The 20,763-nt window shown below is 36.7% G+C and overlaps 1 protein-coding gene and 1 long non-coding RNA gene across 4 annotated transcripts in view; one reads left to right on the top strand and one right to left on the bottom strand.

Moving 5' to 3' along the window:
• LOC142697920 (AF4/FMR2 family member 2-like) overlaps positions 1–20,763 on the bottom strand; it is a gene marked incomplete at its 3' end in the record, with an annotated part of 383,807 nt that overhangs the window by 165,911 nt on the left and 197,133 nt on the right. The window lies entirely within an intron of this gene.
• LOC142697921 (uncharacterized) lies at positions 9,793–20,377 on the top strand. Of its 3 annotated transcripts, none has more exons than XR_012865610.1 (6): positions 9,793–9,895; positions 10,738–10,859; positions 16,395–16,560; positions 18,873–18,979; positions 19,368–19,609; positions 19,800–20,377. It is a non-coding gene; the product is annotated as an uncharacterized LOC142697921 (long non-coding RNA). The 3 variants fall into 3 exon arrangements; XR_012865609.1 differs by having other exon boundaries at positions 16,395–16,707; XR_012865611.1 differs by having other exon boundaries at positions 10,738–10,863; positions 16,395–16,707.

Raw genomic sequence — 20,763 nt, 5'->3', positions numbered from 1 at the left:
GAAATTTACTGATTTTATGTTTCTCTACATTTATTATAGTTATATATTTTACTTAAAGGGAACCTGTCACCAGAATTTCACCTATTGAACTTCACTTATCCCTCACTGGCCGCTGCTATCAAAAGTTCATTGCCGTTATCCCCTCTCCTAAACTCCTCCCCCGACTGTAAATAATGGTCTGCAAACATTTTGCGCTTTTTATCGTAATAATCCAGCGTCCCTTTGTGCGCACACACCAGAAGAGGACATCTATGCACAAGCGCAGGATTTTGTGTGCTGGGGGAAGGCGAGGAGCTGTCAATCAAAAGTAAGGAGGCCAGGGAAGCGCGGAAAGACTTGAGGAATGAAAATATGACTTTTTTCAAACGAAGGTTTGACTCTTTTCAAGAGAAGATCTGACTCTTTTCTGCTCATTAGCATACGTTCTGGGAACATTAAAAAACTGAATACTAAAGCTATAGAGCCGACTAAGAAGACAATTATAGGTTATATAGAAATGATTTTTCACCCACTACCACCAGGTATTGCTGGTTTAATAGGTGAAATGCTGGTGACAGGTTCCCTTTAAATGTGGCTCCCGGCCATCACTCAAAGTTGAATGTGGCTCACAAGGTATAAAAGGTTGGGGACTGCTGCAGTACTCTGTTATTTAAGACCTCATGCACATGACATTATAACTCACGGATTGTACATAGTCGTAATATTCATCAGATTCCAGATTCTGATGCTATGCTCCCCTAGAAGTAATTCTCCTAGAGGAGAATAACCCCGTAATATGGGGCTGCACAGAGCACCATACAGCGGCCTCTGGCTTCATAGTAGAGGGGTCTCCATGTGCTGCTGTACAGTCTCTGCTGTGTGAATAAGACCTAATAGTATTGATGCAATTGATTCCTATCTTTGCCCTGCTTTGCTTTCTTTTACCCTTTTATAAGTACCTTTCACTAAATAAGGGTTGAATATGTCTAGTGTTCCGAATTCTTAACATTATAATGTTAAAATTTAGTACCTATGTGTTTAGTCCATTTTTGGCTGCTGAAAGCTTCCCCCATGAGGGGTCGTGGTGTCTTGAAACAATGAGTAAAACCAAAGCATATAGTTAACACGTATGGGCAGAGACATGGAAGAGACTAACTCATTTAGATACAGTACATTGGGCCCACCACAGAAAATTATACTGAGGGCCCATCTTCCATCTATACATAGCAAGCGAACATCTCCTTTAAATGTCACAGTAAACTCTGCTGTTATTATTGCACACACAGGCCATATATACATGGCATAATAAGGACTGATAGTGTATTTGTGAAATAAACAGAAGCATGTGTAATTTGTACCATTATCAGTGTTAGATGGAGTTGTCCATAGCATGACCTCATGAAACCTGTTCTAAGGGCTCCATTATTAAGTCCGAACACTAGTAACACTAGTGGTTAAGAAATGAAAATGCAATAAAGGAACAAGTCTATTAAGATCCCACAGCTTCTAGTTTTGCTTCTTATGTAAGCAAAACCATGTCTTAAAGGGAAGGTGTCATAATTTATTAATTTTTTTATTATATTGCTTTTAATAAAATATAAACAAAAATTGTATATACTGTATTACTGTTGTCACTTAATACTTTTTACTGTATTCAAACTTTTACTTCTGTATGGGGGCTGCCATTTTTTTTCCATCTCTGTATGTGTCGATTAACGACACATACAGAGATGCTATACGGCACCTACAACCCCATAGAGAATGCGAACCGTTCCATTCTCATAAGCGTACGCCGTCTGCAGACCAAAACGAAGCTCGTTCATAGAGCGAAATCCGGCGCCATTTTCAAGTGGACCGGAAGCTGCTGCCAAACAGTAAGATGACGATTTCCGGCCGCGGCTTCTGGCCATATGTTCAACGAAGCGAAGGCACAAGGAATAGATGTGTAGACCAGCGGAGGCGGCGGCAGGAGCAGGTAATTTATGTTCGTGTATGATGTGTGTATTATGTTCGTGTGATACTGTCTCCTGAGCCTTGTATCTAATCCTCCTTTAAGACATTCAAACCCCTTCTTCACCGGGCACTAGCCAGAAGAAGGGAGGGGGGATTGTTTGAGAACACTAGAGGAGAGTGTGTCCACCCCAAATTTGCAGCATAAATCAATGAGGTTGCTTTACCACAGTGACCATGCTGCAATTTTGGGAACTGCTCCCTCTAGTGGCCAGCACATGGAAATGTTATAAATTAGAATCTAATTTATAATATTTCCTGACTTGTGAAAAAAAATTAAAAAATTAAAACAATGTGTAATCACTTAAATAATAATTGTTTAACTGAAAAAAATAATTCTAGCAACACATTCCCTTTAACTACTGTAAACTCTGCTTAAAGTATATTAAGACTCATAAATAATACTTTATAATGTTGTTAATTCAACTACCATGCCATGATTCCAGCTCTCCATTTGTCTTACTTCATTTTACATTTTACAGATGATCTCCATTTGTTTGATATATTTGTCAAAATAAAGCCTCCATTATATTGACAAAAACCTTGACACGCACTTTATTACAGCCGCAATGAAAAAAGAAAACAATTTTTTTCTTTAATTGGAACAAGCAGTGCATGTTGTACACTTTCCAATTACACATGCAGAAAATCAACGTAATTGTCCTCTCTTATCATAATTATCTGTTTCTAATTTCAGTTTTGGCTATGATTTTGCACTCGGTGATGTAAACGTTCCTGCCAGATAACAATTTGATTTAAGATCTCATTGTTGAAATTATACATGCTGTTTCTATCCAGTGTGGCAGTTTTATTGTATAACATATTTATATTATACCACAATCCAAATATTTCCTGACCCTAGGGCATATGGATTTTTTGAGTTCAGGTGCCCGGTTGAGAAGTAAACAAGTACTCTTAAGCATATTGACAGACTGCATAAAGTAGTTGCCCATGATGGGTAGTATAATTCAAATGTTTAAAGGGTTACCATTATTTCATCTTCTCTGCGCCTCCCACCTGAAGTTTAAAGTAACAACGGGAGGCGCAAAGAAAATGAAGGCCCAGGGACCCTTTAAGAATGGAAGAGCCTACTTAGCAAACTTGCCAGTACTTTCAAATGTCATATCATAACTAGTTCACAATATATATATATATATATATATATATATATATATATATATATATATATATAAAACAACATTCATGACTTAAATCCCATATGGTATTCCCCTCTTGAAGGTTCTGATATCTACATGACAAAATGGGACCCATGGAGAGATCATCACTTAACTCTTCACGTAAAGACGTCATTGGGGAAGCAGAGTTTCGAACCACCTGGAAGTTTTATCCAGGAGATGATTTAATCTCTGTACAAATTTTAAGTGGACATACTCCTTAAACTAGGCTCGTAAACTGCTCACACTACAAGTTACATTATCAAAATTCTACCCAATTATGATAAGACCCTGCTTATTTCACTTTTTTAAACTAAGAACTTTTGCCACATTCAAATTGGCACAGATAAAATTCCTCATCTGCTAAAACCATTCCATAAATTCATCTCTTCTGAAGATAAAGATCTCTTAAATGTGAGTGTGAATGTTTGATATTTAAGAAGTGCAGAATTTGGATTATAAATGCAGTGCAGTATGACAAGCAATAGGCAGAGCAGATGTTGGCTAGTTTCCATCCTGACCTTTATTTCCATAGTTTAGTAAAACATGGCAGAAACTTACACCATGGCCTGTTATTATCACATAATCTAGGAGGTAAGGTTACCAGACAAGGCATAAAAGTGTACAAACATTGAAAACAAATATGTTCATTGCAAATAGTTAACAGACATATTAAATATCCGCCAAGCAAACAATACATATATACGGTACATTATATTAAAAACATTTGGAAGGAAACCACGCAACATATGCATTTCATATACATTATCTGGATTTGAAGAGCTAACGTAGTCTATAGTCTAGCTAAAAACCAAAACACCCCAAAAAAAGTATATCAAAACATTACCATAGGACTTGGACTACACTGTTGCAAGCTGACCATATTAAACATATCTGCCAGCCCCTATTTTTTAATCAATAATTCTGATTTTAACATCACGAGACTCCTCAGGGGAGGAGCATCAGAAATACCTGAGCAGAATGCTAGAACCCAGTCAATACTGAAACTGGGGTTTGGTGTGAAATATTTTTCTTGAATTTGTGAGTAATTATATTATTAGATATGCAGGGTGCTATGAATTCTTATGCTTTGTTAATATGGACTATAGGATATGGGGTAGACAACCTAAGGTCTCAGCATTCTACTATAATAAGTTGAAACAACCCAGTTAAGCACATATTGTGATGTCCTAAATATTTTAAATGGCTACTTGCCTAGATTTTTGTGAAACCATAATTTTTACAAATCAACAATTCTGCCCATAAAACTATCGAATCAAGTATAACGGAAGCCTGCTCCACTACGCAACACATACTAGTCCATAATTATAAGACTTAACTTTAAGAGGATGAAAAAATACAGGTATATTGGAGCGCTGAAGGATTAAGTCAGCAGTCCTAAGTAGTTTGAAACATACAATTTATTTAGAGTTACTATGCGTTATGGCTCCATACCGGAGCCTTTATCAGGTCTTAACAATAGTACAGAAAAGCAGAGTACATAAAGTTAAAAATACGGAAAAGCAGGGCTACAGCAGGGTTAAATATGATGTCACAGGGTCACAGTGTACTAAGGTCAAAAAGTTAAAGAAAGGATAAATTCTTAAAATAATGTACAATTACAACAGTAATAGGTACAAATACATATTTAGAGTATGGTGGAAACAGTAAAAGTAGAGCACCACTAACTGACAGCACATCATGATAGTTTGTGTGTTGCTGCACAGCGTCATCGAGAGCCACTGGAAACAGAATAATCGGCTTCCGATACGGCTGTGCAGCAACACGCAGACTATCATGATGTGCTGACAGTTAGTAGTTCTCTACTTTTATTATTTCCACCACAATCTGTATGTATTATTACCTATTACTGTTGTAATTGTACACTATTTTAACGTTTTATCATCATTTATTTGACTTTTTCACCTCAGTACACTTTGACCCTGCTCTAAGCCTGCCTTTCCGCATTTTTACCTTTATGTACTCTGCCTATCCGTATTATTGTTTATACCTGATAAAGCCTCTGGTCCAGAGCTGTAACACGTAATAACCCAGAACAAGTTTTACGTTTTAAACTACTAAGGACTACTGACTTAAAGGGAACCTGTCACCAGCATTTTAGCTATAAAGCCAGCAATACCTGGTGAAAGTGGGTGACAAATCATTGTCATCTAAGCTATAAATATGTTCTAAGTAAGCTCTGTAGCTTTAGTATTCCGTTTTTCAGTGGTCCCACGCCGTATGCAAATGAGCAGAAAAGAGTCAAATCTTCATCTGAAAAGAGTCAGATTTTCATTCCTCCAGCGTCTCAGAGTGGACTCCACCTCCTTCTTTTTGATTGACAGCTCCTTAGCCAGTCAGGGCCAGACAGGTGGCAACGGTGGGCGGGGTTAAGAAGCTGCATCCCAGAGGGAAAAATAATTACCATAAAAGGCGGGAAGAGTTTAAACGACGATATTTACAGACAGAGGAGGACTTCAGGAAAGAAGAGAACAGGAATGAACTCTGGACAGCTGCGGCCATTGAGGGGTCAGGCGAGTTTAACAGGTAAGATGTTGATGACAGGATCCCTTTAATCCTGCAGCGCTCCAATATAGTTGTATTTTTCCTGTGCCCTTGATTTAACGCAAACGGATATACAGTGACTACAGTTCCGATAAACAGGTGCAGCAGCATATGTCTCAACCCCTCAAAATAAACCTTCACGGTGTTGTGCCCGGACTAGACAATTATCTAAGGTGAGCACTTAGGGAAATAATTCTACCTTTTGCACATACCATGCCAATACAATATTAAGCAATAGAGCGCCGTGTTATTTTTTCTTTGCTAGTACCTATCATTATATGAGGCAAATGAGTGAGACAAAAAGATGACCAACTCAAACAAGTTTAGGAAAGTTCTCTAAGTTCTAAGTTCTCCAGATGACCCTTGTTAACCGGGCTGAAACAAGAACACTCAGCTCCATTTCTTCATTCACTTTTGGTAGTCAAGAAGACACTCACTGGCAGAAGAAAACTTGTTGACTTTAACATAAATTTGGTGCATTGAATGCAGATTGGAAGGAGTGGGGTTGCAATGTTTCAGCTACTTTTTGCGTTATGTCCCCATGGATAATTCTGCACATGTAACTTTGGAGTTTCATAAGGAATATAGAAGCACTTTTGTATGGTTTTCAATTTTGTATGGTTTTCAATTTTTTAAATGGTTTTACATTTTTGATTTTAGCAGCTGTACAACGCTTTGAAGACTGGGGCACAGAATAAACACTCCTTGGCTACTGAACATTATTAGGACTTAATGTTTAGAGGAGATTTTCTTATTTGTTTCCTTGATGTTATACAGTACCTATTGCCGAATGCCACTTATAAACAAATAAGCTGAATGCATGCTGTGGGTCTTTTATATAGATTTATTCTACATGAAGTGATAGCTTTTATATGCATCTCATCACTTATCATTTTCAACTAATACTACACAAGCCAGAAGAAAGTGTTTCCTTAATAGACATAAATCATAGACGAGTCCAATATTTATCCTCAGTAATATTTGATTATTATGTTGCATTTACAAAGCACAAACATTTCCTAATTCAATCACTTCACTAATCCATTCAACTGGTATAAAAGAGATGTTTAAACGTTGCTTGTTTATGACTACCAAGGGCTTAAATTTAGAATCACAACCACAAATATTCAGCATTTTTTATACAGTAGTTAGAACATATCAAATAATAATAACTTAGCTGACATAAGAAGACTAAGCTAGGATATAAACTTTCTATGTACATGGGTTAGAGAAGATATGTGCACCTTTATGGGGCCATTATGGCCCTCATTCCATGTAGATTAATCCCATTGACAATGTAATAAAAACTACAGTGACAGTTGCTTCTCCAGTGATTTAAATCATAAAACTTTGCTCTAAGAAAGGCATGAGAGATACTCAGTCTAACATAAGAACATTTCACTCATTAAACGGGTGAAATGTTCCTTGCCAATTTTGCAAAACACACAAAAGTGCCGACACCACAAAAGTCTGGATTGTAAAGGTAATTTCAACAAAGGTTTTTAGATAATCGACATTACAAAAATATGTCAAGTTTTACAAATAAGCCTGTATGGTCCTCAAGCTTATTTTGTACTATATAATTTTCCACTGTAACTGAAGTATAATAAGTTGGCATAATGGTATAGCTGTAATGTAGAGTTCTACAAAGTAGACAATTATCTACAGTAAAAGCCCGATGGTGCTAATGCTCTTCAAACTATTTCCGAATGACATTTCTGACTCCCCGAGGGAGCTCATATAAACAACCCAATGACCTGAGAAATCAAGACACAGATACTTACCACTCACTGACATTTAAACTTCTAGCTAGATCATTGCCAAGAGTCGTCTTAAATTCTAAGTTCTAACACAACTGAACTATCTGGTTGGCACTTAACTACTGCTGAGTAGTCACTCTTTTTGATATCTGTTTCCTCTGTTTGACAAAGACAAGAACAATGATACTAAATGCCATGGCCATACAATTACTGTTTCATCTAAAGCTAAAGCAAACAAGTTATGTTGCAAAGATTTGAAAAAAATATCTTTTTATCAAACAAAATATGATACAAACAATGATAATATTGGGAACAACCAATCATCCCTTTTTATATTTAATACCAGATACTTTAAGTGGTGTACATATTTTGAGCAACCCTCCATCTATACAGATCTCTGAATTAGTATTTCGCTCCATATGTATGGGGGCTGTTAGACACTCTTGGGCACCTGAGATTAAATTAAGTTTCATTTTTCTTGCTGACTCTATTTGTTTCCACCTAAATGAACGGAACCACAAGTGTCTGACTGTTGCTCATGTCTTTTAAATGAAATGCATCACTAGAAAATGACATATAATATAAATAAGGTTTTCATTATAAACATTTTGGGGGTACTCGTAACTGAAAAATGAGAAAATCTGTGATTTTTCCATGAATCTCCACCAATATTTTTTATCTACATTTTGGTGGTGTTTTTTTTTTATGTGACCTTTTATGTAAAAAAAAAGTCTTAAAAATATTATAGTTTCCACACTAGCAAATAAAGCTATGCTTTCTGATTACTATAGTTCACTTGTCAGCTTTGCACTATAGACTAGGACATGATGAGCAGAGTCATCTCTTTATAATTAGAGGGCAGGGTCAGCAGAGTCATCTCATTATCATTAGAGAGCTGGGGATTTGAAATTTATTAAATGGGATTTAATGAAAGATGACAGCTCTGTTGTACTGTTAAAGGCCTAGATAAGATAGGATAGTGACACTATACACACAGGAAAGTCTCTGTATGCTGCTCCCCTGTTTTTTTCTGGCTCTGGGGGAGGGGTCTGCATCTGTACTCCATCACTTCCTAGAGACTGTAATAATCTCTGACATTTCTGTGTCAATTGACTCACATTCATTTTAGCTGCCATAAAGCAAACAGCCCTTAAAATATTCTCTCTATAATTCTTACTATAATCTCAAAAATCTTGTTCTATAAACATACATATCATAAATACATTAGCATACTCTTAAAAATAGTATTTGGACTCCATCTTGAGATACCTTCAGAATATTTTGGCTAGTAAAATTTGAAATGCTTGTATGAAACCACCCTAGTGCAGACTGCAGATATATTACATTATCTACTTTTATTTTATTTTTCCTCTATGCTTTTTTTCAAAAGTTTTTTTTAGACATTGAGAATAAAACAGGTCTGGCCTAAGGCTGTTTCACATATATGGCCCAGTGGTCTGGTGGATCTGTTACAAGTCTTAGGAAACAATAAAATCAAACACATTTTCAATATTATTCTACATATACCATAATCCATTGTCAGCTTTTGATCATAAAGTGTTTTGCAGTTTGCAGCCAAACATAAAGGGTATGATACCCAGCCAGTTTGCTCTGGATTGCCTTAGTGAATATTGGATATGCCAGGTCAAAGGGTTCACATCAAGGCAGCTTCACAAAAGAAACTTTCATTTGTGCTTTTATGAACACACCAGTAAATTAATCTTCCTTTATAAAGGAATGTATTTTAGAAACTGTGGTTAGTGAAATTAAGTTTCTTGCACACTATAAAAAGAAGCAGTAAAAAAATTGAAGTTTTCATCATGGAAAATGTTGGTTTTATAGCCCTAAAATTTTCTTACAACATAGTGAAATGGATACTGCTAATACTTTCGCAGTACTGAATTTGGAGAAAAGGAATATATATATATATTTGAGAGCTAAAGATCAGCATTCAATCAGCAACAAATTCAAATATTTCACTGCTATGAATTTTTTCAGTTTTGGTTGGCTAGTTTATTATCCTGCTGCAATTTTCTCTTATTGTTTTTTTGCTAATTTTGTCATTTAAAAGTACATGATGGCTTTATTGGATATGAAGTTTTGTGGTGATGGGTCTTCCCTTTGAATATAAAACTGTATCAAAAATAGAAAGGAAATACAGATATGCTCTAACCACATAAACACTGTGTTGTGACTATAACAAGAAATAATGAAAAATAAATCAGCATTTTAAATTTACAATAAGCAGTATGTAAAAAATGTGACAATTCAATTCTGTTGAAAATGTCCTCTTTCAAAAGAGCAGTACAGCAGGTGAAGCCTCTGACCAAGAAAGATAAGAAACTATACCACTAGGTCACCAGGGACCCTTCAAAAACTTCAAAGCAGGACACAAATAAAGAAAATGTATCTCTTTTGGAGTGGTTTACTAGGGCTAGAGGGATGTGACTGCTATCACATTGGGTACACAGAGGAAGGAAAGATGGAGAGAATGGCTGAGGTTGGGATTGGCATAGTCAAGTAATCCTTTTTGCATATCCTTGCAAATAATGCAAGACCGTATAACCTAAACCTGGTGGGTGGGGGAGGTTTTTTTTTCCCAAATAATAGAGGGTATAGTAGATGATGTAAAGATGGTTGTGTTTAGAGTACATAGACTAAAATATACTATTTTATTAAAGTCTTGGAATTATATTACAACGGGAAGTAACTCCTAATAAATAACCAGGCAAATTCTAATCCAACTTTCTGATCTTATGTAGCACAGGTTCACCTTCAAGCACCTCTCATAGTTTATACATATATATATATATATATATATATATATATATATATATATAACGTACAGAAAGTCAGGATAATGAGCAATGTAATGTATGTTAGAAGTTTCTCAAAATCCCTATGAATGTAAATTAAAAAATGTGAGCTCAATGGTGACCCTATGCTTTAAATATTTAAATAAAATAGTGGGTATTACTTTTAACTCAAACCTTATAGAATTAGTCCTGAGGACCATTTATGAATGTGCACAATCAATAATTGCCACATTTCTTCTTCCTTTTTCCCCTATTGCTCATAAAGCGGCGACATACAGAGATTTACATCACTCCCTATTCCCAATAGGGCTCACAATCTAATTTCCCTATCTCAGATACATGCACACTAGAAAGCTAACCTATTAATATGTTTTTGGCACCACACGCATTGTAAGAAGAAAGTACCAGTTTGATTCCTTAAAAAAGAAGCAGAGCGCTGTAGAGCTGTAGTCGTGGAATGAATCCAGGATTGTAATCATTGATAACCAGCAAAAAGCTGAAGGTCAACAAGAGGTGTACCAAGGACAAGCCAAAAGCAGAAACCCAACTATACAGTAGGTGTGCGAGATCTTAGAAGTATAGTAACATGTTATTATACAAAGCTGTCTTGTATTAGTTTGTATAGCGTTATATAAAGTAGAGAATGGAGCGGATTTGAAGCAATCAATATTATGAAAGCGGCACCGACTCTACTGATATAGATTATGTCACATACAATTAGTACATGTTAGAAGTACAATAAAACCGACCAGTTTTAATTAATGAACTATGTGAATATCTTCTAATTCTTCTGGAAACTATAGCAATGCCTTTTTTCAATAAGGAGCTCCGTAAAAGCTCCTTGGCAGGATGTCAAACTCTACATTTTAGTAGACAATTAAAACCGTATAATTCAAAAGCTATAATTAGAAACATATCTGTCTAAGTAACATTATATTTTCTTTAATTCAGCTACATAAACTTTGAAATCAATGAGAACATTTCTTATTTTCAAAATCCATAAAACGAAATGTGACACATCCTGGTGCGATGTCTAACTATAGACACAACCTTGCATTTTTGCTTTTTTGGAATGGAACAATTTTTTTATTACTTAATATATATTGAGTCAGGATGATTTCTATGCCAAGGCCTTATACATCTCTACTCCTGGTTAGGGTGTAAAATAAAAACTCGCTGGGGAAAATTAACAAAAATGCAGTCGAATTCTGGCACAAATTGTGCCAAAAAATAGAATACATGGTTTGCCAAATTTAGTACTATATTTGCTTCAGTCACATTTTGCACCTTCCTCGACAGTGTCTAAAATGCGCCAATATTTATCGGCCTGTGCCTTTTTTCTGTGGTGCAACATATTAATGTAAAGTATACCAGCCAAGGGATGGCATAACAAAGAGAAAAGTGTCTAATATTTCTGGTAAATTTATCATACAGCGTGCGCCACTGAGATTAATTGGGCGCAGGTTCTGCCTGTTTTGTCTAGTTTGAATCTATCTAAATGTAGGACAATATTATTAAATCTGCCCACTGTGTGAACAAGGCCTAAAATATGCATTTTGAAGAAGGAGTGTTTTTCTCGTTAAATGTCTGCCTACATTATGTGGGGAAAACGGGGCCCCTTTAAATCTGCAATCACGTCTTTATTGCTATATCCAGACAAGTTTTGCTGAAAGATGGATATTCTCTGCATCATCTGCACTAACAAAGCTGTTATTTAAAGGTAAGTAAGCAATTGTTAACCTTGAAGGAGAAAAAATATCCTGCAGTGATCTAAAACGTCCGCACATCACACTCTCATACTTAAGCATTCATTTCCACCGTTAATTTCTGACAGGGTGACAACTGTAGTTCCTTGATCCTCTCGGTGAAAAGTAAAAAGTCAATTGTTATTCAGTGTATCGGTTACACTTGTGGTGCCACCAACTGTATTTTATATAATGCGCTATCTGCAGAGAGGCAGATAAGAGTTTGATTTAACATCCAATTAAAAGCCGTCATTGAAAAATTACTTCAAATAAGGCTTTTATTTTCTTTAATCAGTTTTCAATTCAAGCCTTCCATGGACCTACTGAACCAAGCATCGGGACTCATGAATTTTGATTAAAAAATTCTAGCCCATTTCTAACTTAAGCAGATTTTTTGTTGCACTGTTTGATAGAAATTTAATAAATCTATGAATCCTAGCCAGTGTCATTTATCATCTTTTTTTTTCCCTTGCAAGACTGGCCTATTATGCCAAGGCAGTAAATTATGAGAAGCCAGCAAACCAAAACTCTGCAGGCAGATTCTGAAGAAGAGATATAATCACTTGCATTGAACCATATAATTATAGTAGAATATGAATCTCTGAAACATTAGGTCCTGTTTTGAATGTGTAATGTCTGCTCAATGAGCAACTACAAGGGTATCAGCCTGATAATTTAGATGGAGGTTAATTGCAAGTTAAATAATAATTTTACTTTAAGGTATCTGCATTATATGTAGCAGGGCTGACTTTACCTGCAGTTCTATATAATAAAACCATTGATAAAATAATGTAAGTTTAAATATTGAGTTATGTCAAATGACTGTTAACATTCAGCTACGTCTGTAAAATACAGTGTTGTGAAAAAGTATCTGCCCCTCACTGATTTCTTTAATCTTGCTAATTTGTCACATTTAAATGTTTCAGATCATCCAATCAGTTTTAATACAAGATAAAGGTAACACGAGTAAAGACAAAATGCAGCTTTTAAATGATCGTTCCATTTATTCAGGATAAAGATTTATTCAAAAGTTTTCAAAACCTATATCACCCATGTGAAAAGTAATTGCCCGCTGAAACTAATAATTGGTTGTGCCACCCTTGGCAGTAACAACCGTTTACTTGCGATGTGTCTTTAACATCTCTGTGGGAAATTTTGGCCCACTCTTCTTTGCAGAATTGTTTTAATTTGTCTATATTTGGAAGGTTTTCCAGCATGAACTGCCCATTTAAGGTCTTGCCCCAGCATCTCAATGGGATTCAAGTTCGGATTTTGACTGGACCACTCCAAAACTTTAATTTTGTTTCTTATGAGCCATTTAGAGGTGGACTTGCTAGTGCGGTTGAGATCATTTTCTTGCTGCATAACCCAACTGTGCTTGAGCTTTATATCACAAACTGACGTGCGGACATTCTCCTTCAGGATTTTCTGTTAGCGAGCACAATTCATGGTTACATCAATATGACAAGTCGTCCAGGTCCTGCACTAGCAAAGCAGCCCCAGACCATCACGCCATCACCACCATGTGTGACTGTTGGTATGATGTTCTTAAGGTGTAATACAGTATAAGGCCTGATTTACACGAGCGTGTGCGTTTTGCGCGCGCAAAAAACGCTGCGTTTTGCGCGCGCAAAAGGCATTTGACAGCTCCGTGTGTCATCCGTGTATGATTCGCGGCTGCGTGATTTTTGCGCAGCCGCCATCATAGAGATGAGGCTAGTCGACGCCCGTCACTGTCCAAGGTGCTGAAAGAGCTAACTGATCGGCAGTAACTCTTTCAGCACCCGCGACAGTGAGTTCCGATCACAATATACACCAACCTGTGAATCAAAAAAAGACGTTCATACTTACCATGAACTTCCTGCTTCCTCCAGTCCGGTCTCCCAGCCGTTGCCTTGGTGACGCGTCCCTCTCTTGTCATCCGGCCCCACCTCCCAGGATGTCGCGGCAGTCCATGAGACCGCTGCAGCCTGTGATTGGCTGCAGGCTGTGCTTGGCCTGTGATTGGCTGCAGCTGTCACTTGGACAGAATTGTCATCCCGGGAGGTCAGACTGGAGGAAGAAGCCGGGAGTTCTCGGTAAGTCAGAACTTCTTTTTTTTTTTACACGTTCATGTATATTGTGATCGGAAGTCACTGTCCATGGTGCTGAACCAGTTTAACTCTTTCAGCACCGTGGACAGTGACTGTCTCCTGCCGTCGCGTACCCGAACATTTTTTGCCGGGTTCGGTCAAAACGAGTTCGGCCGAACCCGGTGAAGTTCGGTGTGCTCATCTCTAATTTGACACTCTGTTTGGATGTTTGTAAACAGAAAAGCACGTGGTGCTTTTCTGTTTACATTCATCCTTTTGACAGCTCTTGCGCGAATCACGCAGTTCGCACGGAAGTGCTTCCGTGTGGCATGCGTGGTTTTCACGCACCCATTGACTTCAATGGGTGCGTGATGCGTGAAAAACGCACGATTATAGAACATGTCGTGAGTTTTACGCAACGCACTCACGCTGCGCAAAATTCACGCATCGTCTAAACTGCCCCATAGAGTAATATAGGTGCGTACGACACGCGTGAAAAGCACGCGCGTCGCACGTGCGTATATTACGCTCGTGTAAATGAGGCCTTAGAGTTATGTCAGATAAAACGAGATACATGGGTTCCAATAAGTTCCACCTTTGACTCATCAGTCCACAGAATATTATCACAAAAGTCTTGGGGGTCAACTAGATGTTCTTTGGGAAATAAAAGACGAGCCTTTGTGTTCTTTTTGGTCAGCAGTGGTTTGCGTCTTACAACTCGCCCATGGATACCATTTTTGCCCAGTGTCTTTCTTATTGTGGAATCGTGTATATCGACCTTAACTGAGGAAAGTGAGGCCTGTAGTTTTCTAGATGTTCGTCTGGTTTCTTTTGTGACCACCTGTATGAGTCGTTGATGCGCTCTTGGTTAAATTTTGGTAGTCTGGCTACACTGGGGAAGGTTTACCACTGTTCCAAGTTTTCTCCAATTGCAGATAATGACTCTCACTGTGGTTTGCTAGAGTCCCAGAGCCTTTAGCTTTGTAACCCTTTCCAGACTAATAGATTTGAATGACTTTGGTATCTGTATTTAAATCTCTTTAGAACGTGGCATCATGTGCTGTACTTTGAGACCTTCTGGCCTGCTTCACATTGCCAGATTCAACATGTCTGGCAGTCATTATGCCTGGGTTTGGCTAGTGAAATTGAACCCAATTGTCAATTGAATTTGGTTAACTTGTTGATTTAGTTGCTAAGGGGGCAATGACTTTTTCATATAGGGCCAGGTTGAAATGAACAGCATTTTTCCATCAATAAATTAAATCATCATTTAAAAACAGCATTTTGTGTTTACTCGTGTTGTCTTTGTCTAGTATTAAACATACATAACAAATATGAAAAAATAGAAGGACTACTAATATATATGTGAGTGTGCATAAATATATATATATATATATATATATATATACATATATATATATATATGTATACACACATATACACAGTATAGCTACTTATATTTTAATGGATCAATGTATATATATATATATATATATATATATATCAGATATTCTAGATTATTAGTTGGTCATAGATAGGTATATATAACTCACTTGTAAGTGTAGAGAATATTTCGGAAGAATCCTCAGTCCCAAAAAAAGGATTATAGCGCAATCTGCTGATAGAAGTTAGTGGAGACATTGAAAGAAGCCCAGCCTACTAGTCATTTATAATAAAATATTGAGTGTAAGGGTGGGTTTAGATTTGGCAAAGTTTTTCTTGGCAGATTTTGCTGTAGATTTGATGTGGTGAAAATTTGCAACATTTCTGCAACATATTAAGCAGCATGCACAATTTATAAGAACAATAAATGTGGATTTAAAAAAACCAAAAAAATACATCATCCATAAATCTGTTCAAATTTCGGGGCATGTCCCGGGCTTCCAATCTACAGCATGTAGCCTTTTTTACTACATATAGATGATGTTTTTTGTTTTTTAAAACAAATATCCACATTTATTGTACTATAAATTGTAATGAATTTTCGGTGCACAATTTGTACAGAAAATGTGCAACAAAACCACAACATCTGAATACTCCCCTGTTGTGCTTTTTTAATTTATTATTTAATGTATTAATTAAAACAATGTTCTTGTTACTGTTGTCAACTTTATTAAATTTACAAAAAAACGAATATAATTGATTAAAGAGTTGAGATAGCTTTGCCAAGAAAAAGTATCTACAAAGGAGTAGTAGTGTGCTTCAGAGTTGCTATATTATATTAATTAATGTGTCTATTAAAGCATTGATTCTCTGCTTAATGTCTTCATAGGAGAATGGGTCAATTAATCAATGAATGAGTCATTTTGACCGGATCACCTGTGCTAATGAAACAAACACCTGTGTTCATTTGGGACCAAAGCCGACAATACTGGCGTGCATCCTAATGCTACAAGCAGATGATCTGCAGCTGAGCAACCTGCCTGTTACAGCATGGTGTAAGACATTGCCAAAAGCCACACAAGACACTGAACTTGAGTCAAACACCTCCATTTTACTAGCAGATATATTGTATTTATTCTAATTTCCCAATGAGCTAGTCCAGATGTGCATGCCTTATACTACCATATAAACAGTTCATACGGGTAAGGTTTTATGGTTCAATTTAAGTGACCCTTAGGTGCGCTTCATATATAGTTGTAACATGCACCCTCATACTGCTTACATGCACTTGGAGTCATGTCAAGATAAGTTATAAAAAAAAAAACTTGAATGGTTTTTGCAGACTATATTAGTGTCTCTGGTAAGAAAACAATTGTTTTCAAACAATAGAAGGCTGTTCTAGTGGTTAAAAAATGGCTAAAACAATGCACGTACAGGACAGTGGGAGCTGTGATCACCTGATCAGGTTGCACAAAATCTGGTATTACACAGTCCGACGTGCTCGTTGATCGGTGCTCATTTGCTCCTTTCACAAGGAGCTCTGTATGGAAACGAGCGCTTGTGACTCCGATCGCTTGCCCCCATACATTTTTATCCTGTCTGCAGCATGTCTCCTTGTTTACACAGGGAGATGTGCTGCCGACAACGATAATAGTTATGGCATTTAAAACTATATAATCAGCTAATGAACGTGTGTTTGCTCGTTCATCGGCTGATCACTGCCCTGTTTACACAGATAAATTATCGGGAACGGTGAACGCTCGTTTGCCCGATAATTTGCTGTTTTAAAAGGGCCTTTAGTCCATGTACAACATGTTTAAGGATGAAACTGTATATCGAAGGTAGAAAAAGGGGTCCATCGCGCTGCCAGCAGAAAGACCAAGGATATCAATCGGTCAGGATTACCTTTATTGCTACATATTTCTGCACTGAACCGACACCTTTTTTAGGGTGCCAAAAGGTGAAACAATAAAAGTGACTTTGACTGATTTATGTCCTTGCTGGCATCCTCTTTCTGCTAGCAGTGTTCGTGGACCCCCATTAGCTCCGATACACAGCTTCAAAAATTTTCATTTTATGTTTATAGTAATCTTGCCATCATTTTTTATTCAGTAACTTTCAATCCTGGAAAAATTATTGTCATGAATTGAATTGATGTGTTACTGAGACTATGAAACTACAGTATTACAATGATGAAAGAAAAATATTTGCTCATTACTTGGAACAAGTAAAATCTTTTCAACTCTGTCTAGCTTTAGGCTGAGCTGCATTTGTGAAATGTCCCTCCTGACCTGGCCTCTGATTTGGCCTTAGTTGTTTTTATTTTAGATACAAACAAGTTATTATTCACACATTTTAAAAACTTAATTACAATATCATGTATAGTTTGATCACTTATGTTTAATTTGGAACAGATAAATAGTGAGGGCAGTATCGGGCATCTAGTAGAGTTGCAGAGCTGGCACATATAGAGGAGCAACAATGTAAAAGCCAGATCTAATGTTAATAGTTATTTATCTTATTATTGGGCACAAATAAAAGTAATTCAGGGAATGGGTGAATTGAAGTACCAAGAAAGATTAGCATAAGTACATTTATTTTGTTTGGATAAAAGATGGATTAGGAGAAACCTAGTTACTAAGTACAAATATATAAAAGGTCAATGCAGAGATTTGTCAAATGGTCTTTTCATACTGAGACCTGTTTTATTAGCTAGTGAGCATTACTACGTCTAGAACAGTGATTCCCAGCCTTATTACCATGGAGGAACCCCTGACATTTTTTTCAACTCCCAGGGAACCCTACCTCGCATTCCAACCTCAAAGAAGCTAAGAGTAGAGCAGAAAAATGATTCTATAATTCTTGCCCAGTGCTATCTTCTGGCTGAGATATGTCCTCTAAAAATTGATTTTCAATGTATGATCACAATTCTGTTCAATATGTGCAAAAGCAGTGTGTTGGACTGGGGTTCCTTGGGACCATCAGAGGAAATCATTATTCCATCTGTACCGAACATGTGCATATCCTCTGTTGGTTTCATCATAATCTTTGTTATTATTATACACACAGGATAGATCATTAATAAGGTCTCTCTTTTTTTGTGTGAATCAACTCATTAGAAATACATCAATATGGCAAGAGATTAGTTTCAAATCAGCACCAAATGTGGTTGTCTTCTGATGGACCTTTGGGTCATATATTGTGTTATAGCCTGGGCCCACCAAATAACCATCTGGTACTGATAAGCAGACAAAAACATATAGTTTAATTTCTTTGACTGGCCATCTGTCACATGCATTAGAGAAGTGAGAACCATCTTGCTGAGCTTGAAATGTGTAGTCATTGTCATTTTTCTTCCTTCAAACAGGTTACTATTGGCAGATGCAAAACACTCATGGTCCAGCTAAGCTATGCCAAAGTTGACCACAGATTGATGGAAACAAGGCATCACAGGACTTGACTAAAAGCATAAGGGTATTTATAAATTACAATTCTATAATATTAAACCCTATCTTATTTGACATTCTACAAGGATGAAATCATCAAAAATTGGAGTTGTGCTTGAGGACTCTTAGTTGTCCATTCAGAAGCGTAGAAATATTCCAACCATGAAAATGAATAAGTGAAATAACCATATCTAATTGGATTTGAATTTATAATCTAGTGTTCATACATCTTAAATCACAAGAGGTGTTACATAAGAAATGTCCTCTCTTCTATTCCTCAGTGTTGTCTTGTGCTCTGAACATTTATTTTCAAATAATATAAGTCTAATGTACAGGATGAGACTAAATTAGCATTCAGAATGCACAATATTTATAATGATTCGATTTGCTCTAACCACTAGATATTTCTTTTTTAGCAGTTCAATGTTTTCCTCTTTGCTATAATTGGGAGAAGCGCCTTGTTACGGAATTTTCATAACGATGTCTCTGACACGGCGTTAACATCTAGAAAATCCTCAGGAAATTTACAGCTGAATAGAGCTTTCAGTCATCTCTAACATCTGCAGGAAGCACGGATCCTGATCAAAACATATCTTTAGCTTTTATACTGCCATTAAATCATTTTCCTCTTTTCATCTACCATGGATGGTTTTGAAAGGTACAGAATCGTCTCTATCACTCAAAATTGAATAACAACATCTGCTTGACAAATAGTGCTATAGAGAAGGAAAACATATCATTCATATGGCAGTTTATCATTTCTTGCTCCTGGTAGTATTTCCTTTTCTTTCAGATATGTAAAATAGTAGTGTGCTGTATGTATAGCATTAACTGATTTATTTTATTAGCCCGCAGACGGATATTTTAAAGAACCGGCATTTAAAAGGAAATAAAGCAACTTGTAACCCAGAGCGTAAACACATATACAAACAGTGTTTCTACAAAAGCTCTCCACCTTCAAACAACTTCATCTACTTGTCCATGTCTTTTCTACAGAGATATGTACATCATCTTCAAATACCACCCAACATTTCTCTATAAGTATAGTTGTTGGGCTTTTAGATGAGACATAGATAAGCTGAAGTAAGTAACTTACCCTATGCAATGATGAGGGTAAATAGACGCAAGTGCCTCAAGATGTCTCTTCCTGAAATAACATGTGACTTTATTCTCACTTTACTTCTGGAGATAGCAAACAGACATTTTCACGTATGATTTTTATTAGTTGGTGACAAAGATTGTAAAAGCTGACAGTTACACAGAATCCCGCTTTTAATGCATTTCCAAAAATGGACATGAATATTTTTGTATGACCAAATGCATTAATAAAATTCACCTATAAAATAATACAAAAGTAATAAAGAAAAATCAGCCCTAAAAAAAATATTAAAGAGTATGTGCACCATGTAACTAGTCTTCATTAAAAGTATCCTACCGTTTTGTTTCTACAGCTCCTATGCTTACCTATGTGTTTCTATGTGGATGCCTCTGTAGCTTGATCCTGCAGTCACACTGCCTTTTACCTGCCCCGTACTTGCTAACATGCCGTAGATTAACAAGAAAAAGGGGACAGATTCCCATAAACATTTGATTTGATAGAAACATCACACAATTATCAGAGAACTCCATTAAGGAACTTATGTGCATGGAAACTAAAAAAGACTCCTAGGCTATGTTCACACGGAGTATTTTGGGGGAGGAATATCTGCCTCAAAATTCCGTTTGGAACTTTGAGGCAGATATTCCTCTCCCTGCACGCCGATTTTCGCGGCAATTATCGCGCCGTTTTTCGCCCGCGGCCATTGAACACCG

This window comes from Rhinoderma darwinii (genome assembly GCF_050947455.1).
Source record: "Rhinoderma darwinii isolate aRhiDar2 chromosome 8 unlocalized genomic scaffold, aRhiDar2.hap1 SUPER_8_unloc_3, whole genome shotgun sequence".
Lineage (NCBI taxonomy): Eukaryota > Metazoa > Chordata > Amphibia > Anura > Rhinodermatidae > Rhinoderma > Rhinoderma darwinii.
This window is presented reverse-complemented; position numbering and strand designations above follow the sequence as displayed.